At 38.1% G+C, this 21665-nt stretch overlaps 1 protein-coding gene and 1 long non-coding RNA gene across 2 annotated transcripts in view; one reads left to right on the top strand and one right to left on the bottom strand.

Moving 5' to 3' along the window:
* The window catches only part of P3h2 (prolyl 3-hydroxylase 2), a 153888-nt gene that overhangs the window by 87208 nt on the left and 45015 nt on the right, over nucleotides 1-21665 (bottom strand). The window lies entirely within an intron of this gene.
* On the top strand, nucleotides 1308-20980 carry LOC125351880. Its single transcript, XR_007211038.1, has 3 exons — nucleotides 1308-1664; nucleotides 4766-4771; nucleotides 20970-20980. It is a non-coding gene; the product is annotated as an uncharacterized LOC125351880 (long non-coding RNA).

Genomic DNA, 21665 nt, shown 5'->3' with positions numbered 1-21665 from the left:
CTTGAAGATAGTTTGCACCAAACACCAAAGGGATAAAGATCAGAATCCTTCCTTCATTCCTGTGACCCATACAATATGGGTGCAAGTAAGTGGAAGATGCAAAAAAGGAAGAACCATCTACCATGGTATAGGCTGCCAAACCCCATTGTTCTGGCCAAGTGAAGTCACATTACATTATGATGCAGGATTGGAACTTGGGAGCTCTCTTGTTTGTAAATGTACAAGTCACTCTACTCTTAGATAAAACTACCAGAAGTATGCCACCATGATCAGATATATTGATATATTTAAGAAGATGAGAATATGCTTTAAGAGGATACAGCTTAGTGTCTGAGCACCTGTCTACCATATGCAAGTCCCTGGGTTGATTCTTGGTTCAAAACAAAATAAATAAATAACTGGGTAAAAGTTGCTATATTCATCAATAAAATATGTAATTGGACAAAAGAATATTAAACTAACCAACTGCCTAACATTAGTGTGAAGCAAAGATATTTATGGCAATTAATGTAAGGGAAAACCCCAATTATCCTAGTTGTTGTGGTAGAAGATGATTTAAGAACATTACAGTTTTTCTTATATTAGAAAGTGGGGGCTGGGAATATGGCCTGGGGGTGGAGTGCTTGCCTTGTATACATAAAGCCCTGTGTTTGATTCCTCAGCACCACATATATAGAAAAAGCCAGAAGTGGCTATAGCTGAAGTGGTAGAGTACTAGCCTTGAGCAAAATGAATCCAAGGGCAGTGCTCAGGCCCTGAGTTCAAGACCCAGGACTGGCAAACAAACAAACAAACAACGAAAACAGAGGGTAGAATTTATGAGTAATAAATAATATTAGTAATATTTCAAAACATATTAAAAACCAGGGAGGGAAGACTAGGAAGATGTACTACAAAGTGTTACCATGATTATTCTTGGGCATTGAGATTATCTAATAATTACCATTTACTTGTTTTTGCTAGACGGAACAGGAAAGTCAGAAAGACTCCATCTCCATTTAACCAGCAAAATGCAGTGTTGGTGGCATGGCTCAATTGGTAGAGTGCCAGCCATGAACAAGAAAGATGATTGAGAATATAAGGTCCTGGGTTCAAGCCCCAGTACCATCAAGAAGGGGAGGAAATTAAGCTCCAGTTGTTCCTAAGTCTAAGAATATGTGCTTTCAAAACATATACTGGGCCATATTATTTTTTAAAAATAAGAGGTAATTTTTATTTGGTGTGTAGAAATTGGTTTTAGCTAGATATGTCCTCTGCTTCACAGGCAGGTCTTCAGGTTTTCTGTATTGGAGCAGTGATTATCACGTTAGGCTCCTGGAAGAACCTCAGGGTTATATCTAAGTCAGCAGGACCCAGAAGAGTTATATTTATTAGCACAGCTGTCTACATTCATCCTTGCTTTTCTTTATTTAAAAAAAAAAACAGGATAATTGAAGAGATTTTAAATTGGCTTCTACTAACATGATAAATATAGTTTAAAAATAACAATGATAGATGGTGTTTAGATGCTAGTTGTTCAAGCCTCTAATCCTAGCTGCTAAGAAGGCAGAGATTGGGAGATTGCAGTTTGAGGCCAGTTCAAGCATAAAAACTCCAGAGATTCTCTCCATCAGTGGATAGATGAGGTAGTCGGCACCCATTCTTCCAGCTACAGGGGACTCACAGTCGCATATGCTTGTACACAGCCCACATAAATAGGAGGATCATAGCCTAGGTCAGCCTGGGAATAAGCAGGACCCTACATTGAAAATAACCAACTTAGAAAAAGGAGTTGGACACATGGCACAGTGGTATAACTTCTGCCTAGCTAACATGAGGACCTGAGCTCAATCCCCAGCACCATAAAAAAATAAATAAGAAAATAAATATCAAAAGAAAGAGAAAAAAGGATAAAATTAAATAAGATTTTATTTCATTTTATTATAGCTGATGGGTTACTAATGACCTATGATATTAATAACGAAGTACATTGAAGAACAAAGACAAAGTTGAAAGAAAGTCTACATTTAAGCTTGACATTATTGGCCATAAAATTTAAACTTGCTACCTTTGGCTTATTTAAAGGCTTTTTTTCCACCATCATTTTGGCCAACTGTATTGAGGCATGCAGTATTTACGTAAAATAGTTTTTCTTCATGATGATATCTGAATGTAAAGCTTCTCATGTGGCAGGGAAGATAGGGTCAACAGCTGGGGAAAAGTTGCCACATTTCCCAAAGCAATGTTTTTTGCTGGGTCAGGATCATATTCCCAGGAGAAAAGGAGGAAGAAAGGGAAGGAGGGAAGGATGGGGGGGGAGGGAGGGAGAGAGGGAGGAAAGCTACAACAATGAGAGGAAAGGAATTCCCCTTGCCGTCTTCTACCTGCATATCCTGTTAGCCTTGGAACCTTCCAGAAGAACCAGGAGGCTGCAGGTGTGAGCAAATGTGCAGATTGACTTTCAAGAAGGAAAACAGCTGTCTGTCACAGCTGTGCTGGAATTTGCTTCAGATTTTGGTTTCAAATTGCCGAAGACGTGAGTAAGGGCACGTCCATGACTCATGACTCAGTCCTCATTCTTTGCCAAAGTAGTAGTTTTCTAGATAGAAAACCACAGGAAGAGAAAAAAATAGAGACTTAGGAGAGGCAAGAGGTAGAGAAACTGCACATTCAGAAGACTTGTTCCTCACTGAGTCTTTCAGCTATGTCTTAAAGATAGGGTTGCAGAAAGTTTAGGAAATGTGACTGCATGGACGTGAGGCAGGACCTAGCATTTCAATATACACATGGCTATTTTCAGTCACATTAATTACATTTTCTGCATGGTGCTTGCACATAAATAAAACCAGATGTCTAAGATGTGGCTCCACCATTACCTCGTACTCATGCACACCCCCTCCTACCTTCCTGTACCACTTTCAAGAAATTGGCTATTTGCCTAAATATCAGAGGAGGGAACATAGGGGGTAGAAAGAAAGAAAAAAAGGTTATGGACTTATAGCTCTGCTCTCCTGTTTCTGAGTGGTTGTTGATGTGTGGTGAATACATTTGGCTTTCAAGATCTCTCTGAGGGAAAGTTAAAATTGTACAGCTTTTTTAAGCCAGTTAAGATTCTTAAAGTATTATTTATTCATAATGCTATCAATTTATAAATCCTTTAGGAAACTCTTTCAAAACTGTCAACTACCTATACATAATCCTTGATACCCACCTTCTGCTACACGAGCACACATATGTGAACATACAGGAATGTGCTCAGACATATGGAGAGAGTAGATTTGTGGGATCAAATTCATCTGGTCCATTTCCTACAAGTTCATTTCTCAATGTGCGAGCTGAAGCATGTTTTCATAATATGTGGGAAGATTTTTTGGGAAATGTTGGGTTATACAATTCTAAACAGGTTTCCATATTTGTGAACATTCCATCTTTAATATTCTGATGCATTGTTAATATTCTATTGTCTCTTAAAGTGATCTGATGAGAATCTTGTAAAATATGTTACAAAGGTACAGTCCAGTGCTGGTGGCTCACGCCTGTAATCCTAGCTACTCAGGAGGCTGAGATCTGAGGATCACATTTCAAAGCCAGCGTGGACAAGAAAGTCCATGAGACTCTTATACTCTTATTTCCAATTAACCAGGAGAAAACTGGAGATGGAGCTAAGGGACAGTGCCCAGGCCAGAGTTCAACCCACAACCAACAACACAAAAAGAAAGAAAAGAAGGAAGGAAAGAAGGAAGGAAGGAAAGAAGGAAGGAAGGAAGGAAGGAAGGAAGGAAGGAAGGAAAGAAGGAAGGAAGGAAGGAAGGAAGGAAGGAAGGAAGGAAGGAAGGAAGGAAAGAAGGAAGGAAGGAAGGAAGGAAGGAAGGAAAAGATGAATGTCAAAATTGAACTATTTCTTACATAGTTGCATTGTTCACTGCCTTATAAATTTCACCATTCCTTCTCATTTTTAACTTTGTAAGAAAAAAATTTAAGTGTAATATAACCCCTTTTCCCTGTGATAGCATGTCAGATTATTTGAAAGGAACAACCAAATTCCCACTTCTTCCATATATTTCTTAAATCATTGTGTCAAGTTATAAGCTATTGCCCTGTCTATCAAAATCTTCCTCAAGATTAGGACCCAGAATTAAACACAAAAATTCATATATGCTTCAACAAAGTTAGACCTAGCTATCATTAATTAGCTACTTAGTGAGATTGCTTACTTGTTTCTGGCAAACATGTCTCACAATTGATTTAATTAATTTACTGAAATTTTGAGGATTTATGAATATCATACCTAGGTTGTTTCTTTACAGTTCTCTGAATGCATACGAATATATGGAGTTGTTGTTGTTTTAGGTGTATTGGGGAGGAAAAATCCACTATACTGATCTTTTTGCAGTTATTGTCTATTAAAAAGTTACTTTAATTTCATGAAAATATTTTCACTTTATCCAAAACCTGAACAGTGAGAGAAACTAGAGAGTTTCTTCAGTTTAATACTAACTCATTATTTGGTCCCAGGCAAGTCCTTTCAAGAAAGTACAAATACATACACTACCAATCAAAAACAAAACAAAACAAAACTTTTATCTAGGCTGATAACCAATATCAAAATATAATAGAAGATACTGTCAAATGCCTTCTGAAATTAAGATGTTAATACATAACAACTACTATGCAACAGTGTCTCATGCCTGGAATCCTTGCTACTTGTGATCTGAGGATCATGATTCAAAGCTAAGCTACACAGGAAAATCCATGAGATTTTTATTTCCAATTAATCACCATAAAGCTGGAAGTGGAGCTGTGTCTAAAATGGCAGAGTGCTAGCTTTAAACAATAAGCTCAGGAACAGGGCCCAGACCCTGAATTCAAGAAACACACACACACACACACACACACACACACACACACACACACACACAGCAACTTACTGCCCTCCAGGTAGCCCCATCTCATAACTATACAAAGTGCAGTTCTTCTTATTTCATAAGAAATATGGAAGCATTAACTGAACCATCAAGTTCATCGATGCCATGGGGACAAATACCCAGTGATATCTATGGTTGCAAGATAAAATCTGAAGGAAATAGGCTGCTAATAGCCAGAAGGATCACAGAAGTTTCAGGATGTAACTGAGTAAAGATCCATCATAGACAAGTAGAATTTGTTTTGGTTTTTGTTAAATATACATTAATGGTAAAATGACACTGGACTTCATATCATTAAGAAAAAGAGTGGGCTGGGATGTAGCTCAGTGGCAAATCACTTGCCTAGCTGGTGCAACATCCTAGGGTTGATCCCCAGTACCAAAAGAGAAAAAGGAAAAGAAAAAGAGTGTCATTTCAATCTTTTCCCTAGTAATATAATTGAACATGAAAAAAAGTAAAGAACAATTCAGTTTCCTTTACAACTTATTCCTCTGCTAAGAAAGTAGACACGAATTTTGGACAGTATCTGTAATTTCTTAAAGAAATTATCTTTGAAAGTGGCAGCCTTATTTATTTTGAAATCTTTAAACAAGCAAGCAAATCTGCTATTTGACAAATCAGAGTACAGAAAATAACAGAAACTTGGAAATGCTAGTTTCTCTTTTTGAAAACAATTATTGCTTTAAAAATCACTCTCTGCACTAAGATCTCATCTGCCCAGTTTCAACCCACAGTGAATTCTTGCAGCTTGTTTAGAATCCCTCAAGAATGGATATTTGGAACACAAGTGCTGAGAAAGGCAGTTCAGCCAAGAAAGGCATTTCAGCTATGGGGAGAATGGAAAACTTCTAAGCACCAGGATTTCCCCTCTCCCTCTTAGGAAAACCACTTCCAGGTCTTTATTCACTTGTTCTACTCATTTCTACAGGTAACAGACTTGCAAATGACAATTGCAAAAGGATAGAATGCTAGCAAGATAAATAGAAAACCCATAGAATGGAAGAGGATCTTCACTAGTTATGCCTCAGAAAAGGGCCTCATATCTAAAATACACTTCGAACTTAAAAATTAAACCCTCCAAAAATAAACACTCAAAGAAACAACAACCTAATTACTAAATGAGCTAAAGATTTAAAGAGAGACTTCTCAGAAGAAGTAAGAATGGCCAATATTCACATGAAGAAATGTTCAACATCTCTGTCCATAAAAGAAATGCAAATCAAATCAACACTGAGATTCCACTTCGCTCCAGTTAGAATGGCCATATCAAGAAAACTAACAATAACAAATGCTGGCAGGGATGTGCCCAAATATGAACTCCACTGTTGGTAAGAATATAAACTGTTCAATCACTCTAGATAGTAATATGAAGGTTCCTCAAAAGACTAAATATAGAGCTTCTCTATGACCCAGCAATTCCACTCGTGGGCATTTACCCTAAAGAACACAAACAAGGTCAAACTAAAGGTACCAGCACAATCATGTTCATTGCAGCATTGTTTACCATAGCTAAGATATGGAATCAACCCAGATGCCCCTCAACAGACAAATGGATCAAGAAAACATGGCATATATACACAATAGAATTTTACACTTCCATCAGAAAGAATGATATACCATTTGTAAGGAAATGAAAAGACTTGGAAAAAAATCATGTTAAGTGAAGTAAACCAAACCCAAAGAAACATAGGTTGCATGGTTTCCCTAATTTGTGGTAATTAGAATGTGCCTTTAAACACAATAGATGGTAAAAGACAAAAAAATGACAAGTGGACATGATAAATTAAACAATACTATGAATGTTCACACAATGAGACCAAAGGTGGATATTCCTAGGATCACAAAGTCTCAATAGCTATGTGCATAAGATCATAAAAATTATGTTTATTGAAATGAACTCCAAGAAATGGAAATGAGGTACTTTGTTATTTTTACTCCTTTGTTGCTTTGTCTGACTTCTGTAAATTTTGTCTTATATGTAAATGTATCAGTTTTGAGACGGTAAAGGGAAAGCACAGAAATGGTGGGACATAGGGTGAACAAATGTAGCTGTGATACTGGAAGCTATGTTAAAAATGAACTATAGAACTTGTAGGGCAAATTAACAAGGAAAAACACTAGGAGAAAGCAAGGGAAGGGGTAACACTGTTCAAAAAGAAATGCACTTATTACCTGACTTATATTATCTTTACATTAACAATATTGGGGGAGAGTTGATCAAGGGGCTTGAACTCTGGGCCTACACACTGTCCCTGAGCTCTTCAGCTCAAGGCTAGTGCTCTACCATTTTGAGCCACAGTTCCACTTCCAGTTTTCTGGTGTTTACTTGAAGGTAAGTGTCTATTGGACTTTCCTACCCAAGCTGGCTTTGAACCTGGATCCTCAGGTCTCAATCTCCTGAGTAGCTAGGATTACAGACATGAGCCACTGACACCAAGCAACTTAAAAAAAATTTAAAATAAGTAAAAAAGGATGGGAGAAAACAGTTCTTTGGAGAAATTCCATTTCTTTCCACGTAACACACTACACCCAAGGGGGGAGGGGGGACACAAAACTGAGAGACCAGAAACACAAATAATTAAGGTTTTAAAGAAGTGAATTATCACCATACAGTAATAATTTTGGTACATTTATGGAGGTACTGCTGTATATACTATACAGTTGTCCTCCCTGAAGCAAGCAATATTATGTTCCCAATTTATACAAATGTAAACTAAAGACAGAAAAGTTGGGCTGGGGATATGGCCTAGTGGCAAGAGTGCTTGCCTCGTATACATGAGGCCCTGGGTTCGATTCCTCAGCACCACATATACAGAAAATGGCCAGAAGTGGCGCTGTGGCTCAAGTGGCAGAGTGCTAGCCTTGAGCAAAAAAGAAGCCAGGGACAGTGCTCAGGCCCTGAGTTCATGGCCTAGGACTGGCAAAAAAAAAAAAAAAGAAAAGTTATCAACTTGTCTAAGAACAACATATGCATGTGTATATTTGTATACACTTATGGTGTGTAAGTGCATTTGTAGTATATGATGAGTAATTTCTTTCTTTTTTAGCTTGGATATCTCATGTCCCATTAAAAAAATAATTGTCAAATCCCAAGTTATTACGTTTCCCTGTTTTGTTATGGACATTCTGTAATGGTAGCTCCCATTTGTAAGCCTGACCTATATGACAGAATTTTTCATTTGAGTTTTATCTTTAAATGACCATCCATTGTTTCCAGCACTGTTTATGAAAAAAAATCCTTTGTCAATTTCTTTCCTTGGTACCCTAGTTGAAGTTCAATTAACCATGTACATAGCAGCTATATTTGAATTCTGTTCAGCTCCCATCCTTTAGACTAAATTACATTCTGTAGCCACCAGTGCAAACAACAAGGTCTCTGAAAAACTCCTATCCCCACCTTTTGTTTCCTCACTACATACCTAATTAATTATCTAAGTGATGAGAGATTTTGGCTTAAGTAATTGTGGTATTCAAAAGAATATCACAGGGGGCTACGTCCTAAATAATCTGCAGATAGATTGGCCTGGCCTGTGACTGTGTGGTGAAGCTGACACCCATAGCTAGGGCTGGGTAAAGATTCTACACCAGAACAGAATGGATGGATGCCCAGCCTCACCTTGTTTTTGGAATGAGTTGGGAGAGGTACTCTAAGCTCATTGGTACCGTAATCCTCTTTCTCATATAAAATACTTTCACTCAGTTGTCAAGCTTTGCCTGAACTCTAGAGATATGCCAACATCATTCCCAGTGCTACACAAGGTGGCCCAGTATTCTATGGACAGTCATCACAGAGCTGAAGCTCTTTCTTGCACTGTGTGGTGTTTATAATTCTGCATCTTTTCATCCATTAATCCAGCCTTTACAGCTCCATGGCTTCTACGTGCCTGGCATCAGATGCTGTTCTCACCTCCCCCACTCAACCCAGGAGCCAAGCTTAATATCCCCTCTTCTTCAGAGATGGGTCCCTTCTTGTCATGACATTCTCCCTTTTCAGTAACTCTCCTTTTCCAAGATCTGTTTTAAATGTTAGCCTCAGAAGCAGCACAATTCTCCAAGAGACATTTCATAAGTCGAAGTGTAAGAAAGTCAAATTACATGCTAATTATGGCTTCCAAAGCTCTTTCCCATCCCTCATAGGTGAAGTGCCAGCACGCCGTTTTGTGGACCGATGGAGGGCCTTCAATCAATGAGTAGCATCTCCCAACACTCCCCATAGAATCAAGGATGGTTGATATGAGCACCATATACGAGCATAACATTGCTGTTTGTGCTTTTAAACCAACGTTAGTAATATCTTTGACAATTATTAATAATAAAATGTGACATAATACATAGTCTCATGTTCGGGAGTCTCATTCATCCACATTTGTTTTAGTTTGAGTCTTAAATTTGGATCACCTTGTATTTAATTAACAAAACTCAGTTGAAAAAAATTGAAATTCACATTAATGCATTCTTCATTTTACCCTTTGTATTGAAACAACAACCATATCAAAAAAATTTTTCTAATGTGTGTGCTGGTATTGAGACTTGAACCCAGAGCCTTGCACTCATGACTTGACTTTTTAGCTTAAAGCAAGTACTCTACCATGTAAGCCACAAAGCCACTTCTGGATCTTTAATGGTCAATTGGAAATAAAGAGTCTGATGGACCTTCCTACCTGGCCTGGCTTAGAACCATGATCTTCAGATCTTAACCTCCTGAGTAGCTAGGATTATAAACATGAGAGGCCAGGCTCTGAGCCAAAAATATTTTCAATTCCTTATTTTTTTTTAAAGTACTATAAGATGATAAATGAAATCAGAAATTGAATTTTGGAAAAGGAACTTCTTCCAGATTCAAAATGCTGTTTTCCATTTTCTACTTTATCAAAAGGCCTAGTACTTAGCTCTGTAAGGTACCTACTAATTACATTTCAAGAATACGACAATTGTCATAGCTACATTCCACAAAATGATCATATTTTTCAGGAAGTCAAACATTGTAGTGTGAGTGTCAAGGGCAAGTATGAATGAAATAGGATTCCAAAAGAGAATACAGAGTGCAGTGTAGTTCTCAATTTTATTTGCCTGATTCTTCTAATTTCTTTTTTTTTTTTTTTTTTTTTTTTGCCAGTCCTGGGCCTTGAACTCAGGGCCTGAACACTGTCTCTGGCTTCTTTTGCTCAAGGCTAGCACTCTGTCACTTGAGCCACAGCGCCACTTCTGGCCATTTTCTATATATGTGGTGCTGAGGAATCAAACCTAGGGATCATGTATATGAGGCAAGTACTGTATTTTTCATGAGCAATAAAAAGCAATCTTTGTAAAGTAATTCCAGGGAATATATCTCTAAAAAGAGCACCTATCTTTTTCATTGTTAGCATAAATAGTTTATGATTATACTTGTGCTGTGGACTGAATGCTTATGTCCTTTAAGAATCATGTGTTAAAGTACTAACTCCAGCCATAGGATCTCAAAGGAAGTACTTATGATCAAATGAGGTCTGGTGAAAGGATCAGTATCATTGTAAGAAGATATGCCAGAGGGCTCTTGTTCTACCTCTGTCTCCTTGTATGTGTGGGTTTTTTTTCTGTCTCTGTCTCTCTCCATCTCTGTTTCTCACATATACTCTTTCCCACTGTCTCTCTTCTTCCCCCTCTATCATGGATACAGAAAGGAAAAGCCACTGTGGACCTAGTGAGGGAAAGCTAAGATGAGTCCTTATTAAAAGCTAGGTCATTCAGGGCCTTGATTTTGCACCTCTATTTTCCACAACTGTGAGAAAATTAACGTCTGGTTTGATAACTCAATCTGTGTTGTTTTATGATGGCACAGAGTGCAACTTGTTGAGGGGTTGATCACCTACTCAGGATTCTAGGCAGGAACCTGAGAGCAGCCACCACTACCCTTCGCTTCCTAACTACACTTCCAAGCATTTAACACAGGCTTTGCATAGCAGGTGTGCAATGAACAGTCTTTACCAAAAGATACAGTTTTAAACTAGAAAATTTAAGACCCCATTTGGAAATCCTTAGTTCTTTCAACTTATTCAGAATATTTGGTATAGAGGCCTCCTCTGAAAAGCCCTATCTATTGAGAATACCGTTTTAAGAAGTCATTGATGACAATCTGGTTGACCATCCCTTTTTCTAGTCTTAAACTGTGACTTAGTAATAATAGAATTGCTAGCAACTCTTTGCCTATAAAATCCTAGCTACACAAGAGGCAGAAATGTCACAACCACAGACTGAAGCCAGCTTGAGCAGGAAAGTCTATCTCTAGGGAGCCAGGAAGAAAGTCAGAAGTGGAGGTGTGGGTCAGTGGTAGAGTGCCAACCTTGAACGAAACAGCCAAGACAGTTGGGTCATAGTGATTCACAACTGTAATCCTAACTACTCAGAAGGCGGAAATCTGAGGATCGTAGTTCGAAGCCAGACAGGGCAGAAAAGTCTGTAAGGCTCTTTTCTCCAATAATCCACTCAGAAAAATCCACAAATGGCTCTGTGGCCCAAGTGGTATTCGTGAGCAAAAGAAGCTCAGGGACAGTGCCCAGGCCCTGAATTTAAACCCCAGGACTGTCAGGAAAACAAACAAATAAAAAAAAAAATTAAAAGCCAGGTGAGAGCACGAGGCCTTAAGTTCAAGCTCCACTACTGGCAAACACATACAAATAAAGAACAACTGTGACTAAGTGGCTAGTTACTGACAGGAACAAGGGAGGCTTTGCCAATAACAATCAGTCTAGTACACAACAGCACAGTCTGTCTCCGAAAATCAGGCAGACTAGATTAGAAAAGCACATGCGGCTGCCGGGGCCTCCTCTCTTCTCTGCCTGGGGGATGTCCTTAAATCCTGGCTGGGTCCAGACTCTGCTGTCTTCACCGCAGACTAGAAACACGTTTTTGGAAAATGTGACCTCATCCTAGGGTGACTTAGGTTCATTTACAGCAGGAGAGCACTTTGGAGCTGCTGCCAGTCTTGCAGACACAGGAAGGAGGAGGGGAAGGGAAAAACTAGCAGGAAGACATGGAATTTCAAGGAGTCCTCTACACTACTTATGAATCCATCTTTTTTTATTTGGAAAGATTAAATTTACATACCTTGTTTCCTTTTACCAAATGATGAGTATGGTCTTGCTGTATTAAGTATATTGGGCCAAAAGCAAAGACATCTCCTAGGGACATGTTGGTGATGCTGTCTTCATACTCCAGCCAAAACTTTCTGAATGAAAATTACATTTGATCAATGTGATAGAGATGATATACACAGGAGATGCACAGGTTTTCTTGGCTATGACAAAGAACTATGGATGTTAAGTCTCAGGAACCACTGGTTAAGTCCCTTGGTTTTGGTCCCTAATCAAGAATGGGTTGTCCTGATTCACAGCTCTCAGCTCTCTAGTCAAACCTGCCTTCCTGGAGCATTACTCTCCCTACTTCCCATGGTAGCGTGCCATTAGAAGCATGCACTATCCTCTCTGCTTTCCTGTGGATGTCAGTTGTGCAGTCACAGAGGAAATAAAGCAGCTGCCATGCCATTCCTCCCAAGACACTGCGGGGGGGGGGGGGGGGGGTGAGAAGAAGGACAAACAGATAGTGTAGGTGTCAGTTTTTCATTTCAGACTTTTAAAATCATCTACATTTGAGGAGAGAATCAAACATTGGCTGCTAGGAACATTCTTCCCCACAAAAAGGAAGAGAAAGCTATAGAAGGAAGAGGAGAGGTATTCAGTGATAGATGTCTATGACTCCAGAGTAAGGAAGAGGTGTGAGGGTCACCAATGGCGATCCTAATCTCTCTTACCTCTCTTCCTGAGTCACTCTCAACATAAATGCATAATTTACCTTCAACTTGAAAATAGTCATTAAAAAAGCAAATCCTTTTGATGTCATGTGATGGTCCACCTCTAAAATTACAGCTACTTGAAAGATAGATGTAAGAGGCTGCCTCCAAACAAAAGTTAAAGAAAATTAGAGCAAATCAACTAGTGATTTAAGCGGTAGAGGACCTGTCTAGCAAGTACAGTCCTGAGTTCAATTGCCAGTACTGCAAATAATTGGAATCTTGCCATGTAAGGTAGAGGGTATTAGAAAAAACAGGCATCAGAGGTAGATCCAGAACAAGATTAAAAGGTCTTCCATTTTTTTACCTAGTAACCCCACAAAAGCAAAATGGAGAGTACTGAAATTCCAGGCATCATGTCAGTTATTCCTCAGAACCTAGTTGAAGAAAGTGCCTATTCTTCTACACACATCTCCAAGCAGCTAGCAAAATGCCTTGTGCCCAGAAGACTTTAATCCATGTCTGTTGATTGGTTTGTGAAAGAATTAGCCCTTTCCCAAGAAAATGACAATAAGCTACACTCTCCAGTGTACAACAGAGCAGTAGCACTCTTCAAATTTCTCGTCACTAGGTTGACCTCCTAGAAAAAGACAATGCTCCTGATGACCTTCATATTGCCCAAAGAATTAAAAGTCCACAGTATTTGTAAGAGCCAACCTCCGAATTTCAAACACAGGTCAAAGTTCAGAGATGGAATGGGGAGTAAATAGTCCCAGGAATGCTAAAAAGAACTTGGCAACCCAGTGGGAGTGAGGGAAAAAAGAGAGGAATGGAAAGGGTGACATGTTTATGTCCACTTAAGAGAGTAAAGAGACTTAATTGACTTGACAGGCTCAATAGAATGCTGAGACCTTTGGGTGGGGAGGGCCCCCTGCTTTGCTGATGCAGACAGCAAGTTATAGGGAGAACATAAACAGTCAGCAAAACTCAACCTCCACTTGAGCTACTGCTGTTGTTTTAACCCTGTGCAAAGGGTCACAGTGTTCTGTCCCTCATAATAAAAGGATGCTGGAAAAGAGCAGCCAAGGCTCAAAAGCAAAGGAAATTCCCTAAAAAGGCAAGATTTAATTCAGAGAGAAAACTGACTATTGGTAGTCTTCATAGTGAGTTGACAGCTCCTTTCTTCCTTCATTCAGTAGACTGAGGAACCAGTTTTGTCACCAGTGTAGAGGTATATTGGAAGTTCTTTAATAGTCACCCTTCTGTATTGTAACTAGAGCATCTCTCAGACAGGCTGAGTGGTCATGGGAAAACCAGATCAGACACATAATACATACCTCATGCCAATGCTTCATTACCTATGGCAAGGCTACCTGGCCTATCACTCTAGGTTTCTTTATTATTCCCCAACCTCTGCCACAATATTTTATTTTCTTGTCTTGCTGATTATGAGTTCCTTAAGCCACAAGGCTAGTCATCTACACTTTATACAGCACATAAATATGCGATCTGTATTTGGCAACTATTCAGGATGATAATTGATGGGTAAAGAACACCAGATATGGTTGTATCATCGAAATGGTTGCTGGTTTATATCACTGTCTATCTTTCCTTCCCTGTGTCTCCAGTCACAATGTCATGTTGAAAGAAGCACAGATCAGAGAGTAGGAAAGCTCAGGGTTTTAAAAGGTGACAGTTCCCTATGCATGATATCCTTACTTCTGTGTTCTTTATCACCTCCAGCCTCATTCTCCTCCACTGAAGCTGCCACTCACCCTTCCATCAATTGATGCCACAAATTTCCACTAAGGTCTGTCTCTTCATCCTGGTAGCATCTTTAAGTTGATTGTCAGCTAAAGTCTAAGAAACCAGAGAAGAGATGCTTCTGATATTTTTCTTTTTGGGGGGTGGGAGGAGGGTAGAATGGGAGGGTTATATCCCACAAGAACCCTATGCCTAATCACATCACAGTATATTTTCATTTATAAATTGTTTAACTGACCTACTGCTGTGAATGTGAAGACTTATACTCAGTAATCTGAGGTTTTGCAAAACCAAAGTTGTCAAGTTAATTCTATGTAAGTTATATCCGGAAGCCCTAATAGTAATGTTTCCAGTTTTAGATAAATTTTTTTAAAAATACAAGTAGAAAAGGTTAATGAGGAAGAAAATCAGAGGAATCCTAAACTGTTGCAATATTAAGTTTTGGGATAATATCAAAGATTGTTTTCTAAGTCACTTAAATTTAAAAATTTTGAATAGTTGGCCTCTGGCTAATGCAATAGCTAAGAAATACCTGGGTTCTGAAGCAAATACTTGGTGTTTTGTTTTTGTTTTTGTTTTTTTGCCAGTCCTGGGGCCTTGGACTCAGAGCCTGACCACTGTCCCTGGCTTCTTTTTGCTCAAGGCTAGCACTCTACCACTTGAGCCACAGTGCCACTTCTGGCCATTTTCTATATATGTGGTGCTTGGGAATCGAACCCAAGGCATCATGTATACAAGCAAGCACTCTTGAAGCAAATACTTGGAAATGTTTGTCCAGAAACAAGTTAAAGGAACTAAATTTCACATGTGCAGTTTTGAAATTTTTTAAATGCGATTCAAAGATGTGACCACCAAAAAAAAACTGTATTTGTCACTATTATTGAAGTAGTCAGCTAAATACTTAATATTAAGATACATATTTTGTAATTAGGCTTGAGGAATTTGTACAAAAGCTTCCACCCAATTTTCAACTTATTCCATATCCTAAGCAGCCAACTTTCTGAAAAGTTCTAAGTGAACACAAAATCTCTTGAAGTTTACATATTAATTCTGAGGAACTGAGGACAACCATGATTGCCAACTCAGACTTAAAAGAAATTTTTCCTGAATTTTTGAAATAATCAATGTCATGGAATTCTTTTTCTCTCAGCTGCTCTGATTCCAGTCTTCTAAACATGTCAATGTTCTGTCAAGTCTTGGGTGTATCTTCTTAGGTGGCCTTGTTTGGGCTCTGCCTTCTTCTCCCGTACATGATTTATCTCCCCAAGGAACAAAACCAAGATTGGCCTTTACACTACAGTTTGGTGCTCTTTCTTTCATAACTGGGTGAGTACATACATTAAAAACTTGAGAGGAAAGGTTGTGAACCAAACTTGTCTACTAACCTTCAAAAAATAGAAGGTAGCTGGGAACAGAAATAGTAGGAATGACTTCATGATTTGCCTTATTTTGACCACTCATAGATCTCTTAACAGCTTGCTTTGTAATTGAGTGAAGCACTTGTAGGAAAGCCAAGACCAATGTTTCTAATCATAGGACATAAACAAAGTGAGACCACATGGGGCTGAACAAATCATTTCTTTGATTTTCCCCTACCTTCCATTCTTTTTATTTCTCCGACTATTTTGTGGAAATTCCCTCTGATTTCTTTTCTCTGGGTCTCAGCATCACATTTCCATAATGTGTTGTATTTAGGAATTTTCTGTGTACTAAACCAAATGGAGGGAGAATTGACATTCATAACACACATTCCACCTAAGGGCTGAAGCTAACAGCTTATGATAAATTTGATTTCATATGATATGGTTCTGCATTCACAATGCAAAACCATCATAAGAACGTGGAAAGGAGGGTGGTAGCTCAATGGATGGTTAAGACTTACAAAGTCCTGCAGAATGCTGGGAATGTAGAATTCGTAAACACAAAATTGAGGCAGAAATAAGTCATCTTGTATGTGCTTACCAGTGCCTCCTACTCTACTCCTGAAAAACTTAAACAATGCTAACAGACTTTAATTTCAGGGACTGAGGAAATAGTTTTGTGAAATCATTTCCATATCTTCCCTGGAAACCATTTTTACTCTCGATGCACCTGAAAAACCTTGTTGAAAACACCAGGTCATGATGACCTTGCACCTTTTAACAGTCATGCAAACTGGTGTTTGATTTCAGAATCTGTCCTCCAAAGAAACATTCAATGGCTCATCATTGCCCTCCAGCAAGCACACTGCCAGAATCCAGGCAAGCCTGAGCTTGCATCTCCATATATTACCAACTGACCTTAAGAAATTTCCTTAGTCCAGGCTTCAGTATTTTTTCTTTTAGAACACAGAAGAACTATTTGTGTCTGAGAAAACTACACCAAACAAAACAAAGGGGATGTTCCGGGTGTGTATTATGTACTCGATAAATGATAATTGAATTTCCTTTCTTTTCGAAGATCTTCCTGACAGACCAACACACTTTTCCAATGTGTAAGGAAAAAAAAAATTATTGTTTCTTCCCTTGATCTGGACATCTGTCTCAACTATGTTCATATGACTTCTTTCCTTCAAATAACACTGACATTCTGTCAAGGTGCTCTCAAACCCTTCCCTACTTGTTGCAACTCTGGTCCTTTGGTTTGACAGTTCCTGATGCTTATCGCTCTGTTGTAACTTCCTAATTTTTTGCCTGAAGGAGTTATGAACCAGATGTACAGGACATCTGTTTTCCCTTGTGAAACAATCCTTGATACAAACTCCACTTAGTGAACTAGTCTCAAAAGGTCTTGCACAGTAGAAGAGCCTAATTTGGAAAAATCAAATTCAATAAGTAATTTCTCACTCAGGTAACAACTTGTTCTAGTTTGTAACAATCTGGGGTACCTACATTATCTCACTGTATATTGAGTACAGAAAATTTAAACTTTTAGAGTACCCCTTAACAAATTTCTTGTGAACATTTATTGATTTCTGATAACATCACCATTATATCTAAGAATTGCATCTTATTTACTATTGTTCTTTTATAAGACACATGGTCTCACTATGCTGTTCAGTTTGGCCTTGACCTCACAAATCTCCTGCTTCAGACTCCAGGGTAGCTAGGACAATAGACACATATTACTGTGCCAAGCTTATATCGTATTTTGAAAGCAATGTCTTCCTTCTTGAGTTAAAATCTTGGCCTTACAATTTACTAATATGCAATCTTGAGCAAATGACTCAATCCTCTGTATTGGTTTTACTGTTGTTGCTGTTGCTATTGCTATTGGTGTTTTTTTTGTTTTGTTTTTTTATTGTTTTTGTAGGTCCTAGAGTTGACTGCAGGGCCTTGAGCTTTGCAAGTGTTCTGTCCTCTATCTTATTTCCTCCTCCCAAGTACGTGGAACAACAAGTATCCACCACTGCACACTCAGATAGATTCTTACTTTTACTTGCGTTGACCTTGAATTCCAATTCTCCTATATCTATTTTCTGAGTAGCTTGGATGAGCTATGTGTTAGTTTTAAGCATCTGAAAAACAGGACTTACAGTAATATATTGCTTCAATATCTAGAAAGCTTACTGTCCAGCTAGCACCAAAGACTTTAAGGAGGAAAAGACCCTAACATAAAAAAATTGATGGGAAGAGAACACAAGGGTGAAATACCAGAAGCAAGAGTGGAGCAATGAGTGGCAGATGGGAACCATGTGCAAATTTTATTGGACAATTTGGGTTCAAACCAAATCCTACCCATTTTAAATGGCTCGTAAGATGTTTGATATTTAAGTTAGGAATCTACCTTTATAAATTGTTTCATAATCTATAAAAAGCATGCATTGAATGGAATGAATGCAGCCCTCAGTGAAGGACAGGTTACTTCTAGTGAGTAATGCATAGCTTCTGATGTTCCTTTCAAAATGTTTGAAAAAATGTGTATTTTCCTGAAATCCTCTGAGAAAAGATTTTGTAAGTTGCTTATATATTTTAATACAATATGTTTATAATACGTTTTATAAATACTTGCTAAAATACTTTATCATATACTTAAGAGGGGAACAGAACAATCTTAAGTATATACTTAGAAGAAAAATGTGTCAGAATGACATGCAAATTAACGTTTAATACCAGAGAATAACACAGAACCATTAGTAATGTAAAATATAAACTTCAGAGAATTTGAGATGATAGAATAGCTAAGGAACAATAATGTCCCTTGAGCCCTGAGTTCAAGTCCAAGTATGAGAAAAAAAATTCTGAGGAGCTAGAAAAACTACACAGAGTAATATTATATAAAAGGTTTTTCTTTGAAAAACTACTGCTTTCTGTGTTTACCAATGAAGTTCTCTTAGATTAAGATTTAGGCATGGACAGGGCCATTTTATAAAAGCCTAAGTTGCAATTTCCTGAGTGTGAAAGAATATCGCTTAAAAAAAGATTACCTATTTTGCTCAACAGAAAGACAATCATTTGCCATTCTATATAATACATATTTTCTTTTCACCTTCACATTTTTCTCTCTCAGTATAGATTTCTTTAGAATTTAAGAAATAGAAACCAAAGTATAATTTCTAAGACCTTTATATCTAAGTTTCAGCCACAAATAGAAGAAAAGAAAATGAAGAATGCCAATTTAATTTTCTATTGCAACCAAGTAAATTATTTCTGTTTATACCATCCCATGCCCAGCAGTGCCCTGGGAAACCATGGAAAAAAATACTTATTAATGAGGTCAGTGCTATGGTTGTGGCTCCAGTGCTAGAGTACTTGCTTACCAAGGAGAAGACCTTGAGCTCAAACTTTAATACTGCCAAAATAATAATAATGATGAGATCAGTATTTTCCTAGGTGCCACCTTAAAGAGTTACAATGGAAACTATTTTCTGTTAATTTCTCTATGACAAACTTATCTACCTGTAACTTCCACAATATTAGAAATTTCCATAAACATTTAAGCAATTAAGGGATAAATATCAGTCCCTGTGTGGCTTAACCCAAGGTCCTAAAATATCCTTTGGAGAAAAAAACAAAAAATATGAAGTTCTACAGTGATATATGCCTGTATCTTCTTCTGGGACATGGTGGCTGAGATTTGAATTTTAGTGAAAGGAAATTGCTACATTCACTATAAGGCCTAACTAGCTTTTCAACACCATCAAGTTGGTCTGTAACTTATCATCAATTCAAGGAGTAGAAAAAATGGAAAATTCATAGTCCCAGGAAATCTTTTTTTTAATTCAAAGTAAGTATTATTAATTTCAAGCTTCTTTAGTATATGAGTTTATTCTCTATTTACCCTAATTTCCAAACAAATTTTCTATAAAGTTTTAACCTGTTCACTTTTCTTTTTCTAGTTTTCCTTGTCTTCATCCTCATGTGATAAAATTCTGCTAGTATCTTGTTATGGGATGCTGAAGCACAACATTCAAAGATATAGGAGAAAAGGAGCCAACGAAGGAGATAGAAGAAATAAGTCATTTAACCAGGAAGAAATCTAGCCAGATGGGTGCTCCCTAGATAGATCCCTAGAGAAGAAAGGGTTTCAAGCAGTAATGTCATGTGGGTGAAATGCTGCCCACAGGACCAGAGCACTGTCAGCAGAAAACTAACCATTGTCTCTAGTGAGGCGCAATTCAGGGAGTTTTTGAATGACATGCAATGCCACAGTGCAGAAGGAAATCAGATTAGCACGAATGGGAAGAGAATAGGAGAAGACGAGTTGGATACATTAAAATAGATTTGTGTGCTGGTAGCAATTATCCAATTATGATAGAAAGAAGAGCTACAAATATAATAACAAGCATGAAATATTTTGGAAGGTTAGAGGAAAACAGCCATTACCAGGTAACACTAAGAAGTGGTTGAAATTAGGTAGATTTCATGTCAAGATCTATTTGTATTTTTGAGTCAAAAGGAGAAGCAGGCTGGGAATATAGCCTAGTGGTAAAGTACTCACCTAGTACACATGAAGCCCTGGGTTCAATTCCTCATCACCACAAATATATAGAAAACGCCGGAAATGGCTTTAGCTCAAGTGGTAGAGTGCTAGCCTTGAGCAAAAAAAAGCCAGGGCCAGTGCTCAGGCCCTGAGTTCAAGCCCCAGGACTGGTGGGAAAAAAAAAAAAAGGAGAAGCAGCTTTTGGTGAAGTGAGTTGAAGGAGGAGATGAGGTGGGAGGGTGAAGATGGCAGTGTGCTTATCTTATGCATCTTGTCTCAGAGTCATAGTGATTAGAAGATGCATAGTGATTAGAAGATGTGGGATTGTAAAAAGGATCTGGTTAAACTTTCTTGCCTTACATTTGGGTAAACGGGGTCTTGGGAATATGAAGTGAGTTTCTGAAGTCCAAAAATGGAGTGCAACTAGGTGTCAGTGGCCTCAACCTTGTATTTCTGCTATTCAACTGGCTGAGATCTAAAAATTGAGGTTTGAAGCTAGCCTAGGTAAGATGTCTGTGAGTCTCTTGTCTCCATTTAACTACCAAAAAATCCCAAAGTGGAGTTGGGTCTCAAGTGGTAGAACACCAGCATTGAGGGAAAAAGCAAAAGGACAGTGCACAGGTCTTGAATTCAAGTCCCAGTGGCAGCACACAAACAGACACACACACACACACATACAGATACACACACACACACACACACACACACACAAATATATCCTCTACCGAAATGTCTCAAGACTTTTTTTTTTTATGTGATGCTCTCTCCTCCTTTCCCAGTATATCATAATAGTCCTATAATCAAAAGTGTTACAAAGATACAATGCTTACGGACCAAGAAATCCTGTCTTTGTCTTTCTGTACACAGCTATTTCCCTTCTTCCATTAAACTCTCCATGTTAACAGTCCGTCTTCTCAAAACCTCTTTTAAATAAAAACACATTGTCTGCCTGAAGTAGTATTTTTCCGTTACCTCAAACTTATCTCCCATTCCAGCCACTTACTAAGGCTTCAGTTTTCATGTTTAGTACTGCCCCAGCATCATTATAACCTGCTAATTGAGTCAAAGGCCACTCATCTTTAAGCTAACCAGAATAGAACACCAAAATTGTTACATGTAGAATGTATAACATCTCTGTAAATTATATACAAGATAAATTAATCAAGAAAACTTAAGAGAGAATTTGCCATTAGAAAATTTTGGCTCTGATTCTAAACTATTTTTTCTCAGTTTCCAAGAGCTCCATTGAATCTGAGGTACCTAATTTCCTCAGTAAATGCCAGCCTCTTCCAGGATGACAGGCTTTCACTGAGACTGATGAACTAAGCAAT

This window comes from Perognathus longimembris, chromosome 5 (genome assembly GCF_023159225.1).
Source record: "Perognathus longimembris pacificus isolate PPM17 chromosome 5, ASM2315922v1, whole genome shotgun sequence".
Taxonomy (NCBI): Eukaryota; Metazoa; Chordata; class Mammalia; order Rodentia; family Heteromyidae; genus Perognathus; species Perognathus longimembris.
The sequence above is the reverse complement of the archived record's forward strand: the minus strand, read 5'-3'. Positions and strand labels throughout refer to the sequence as shown.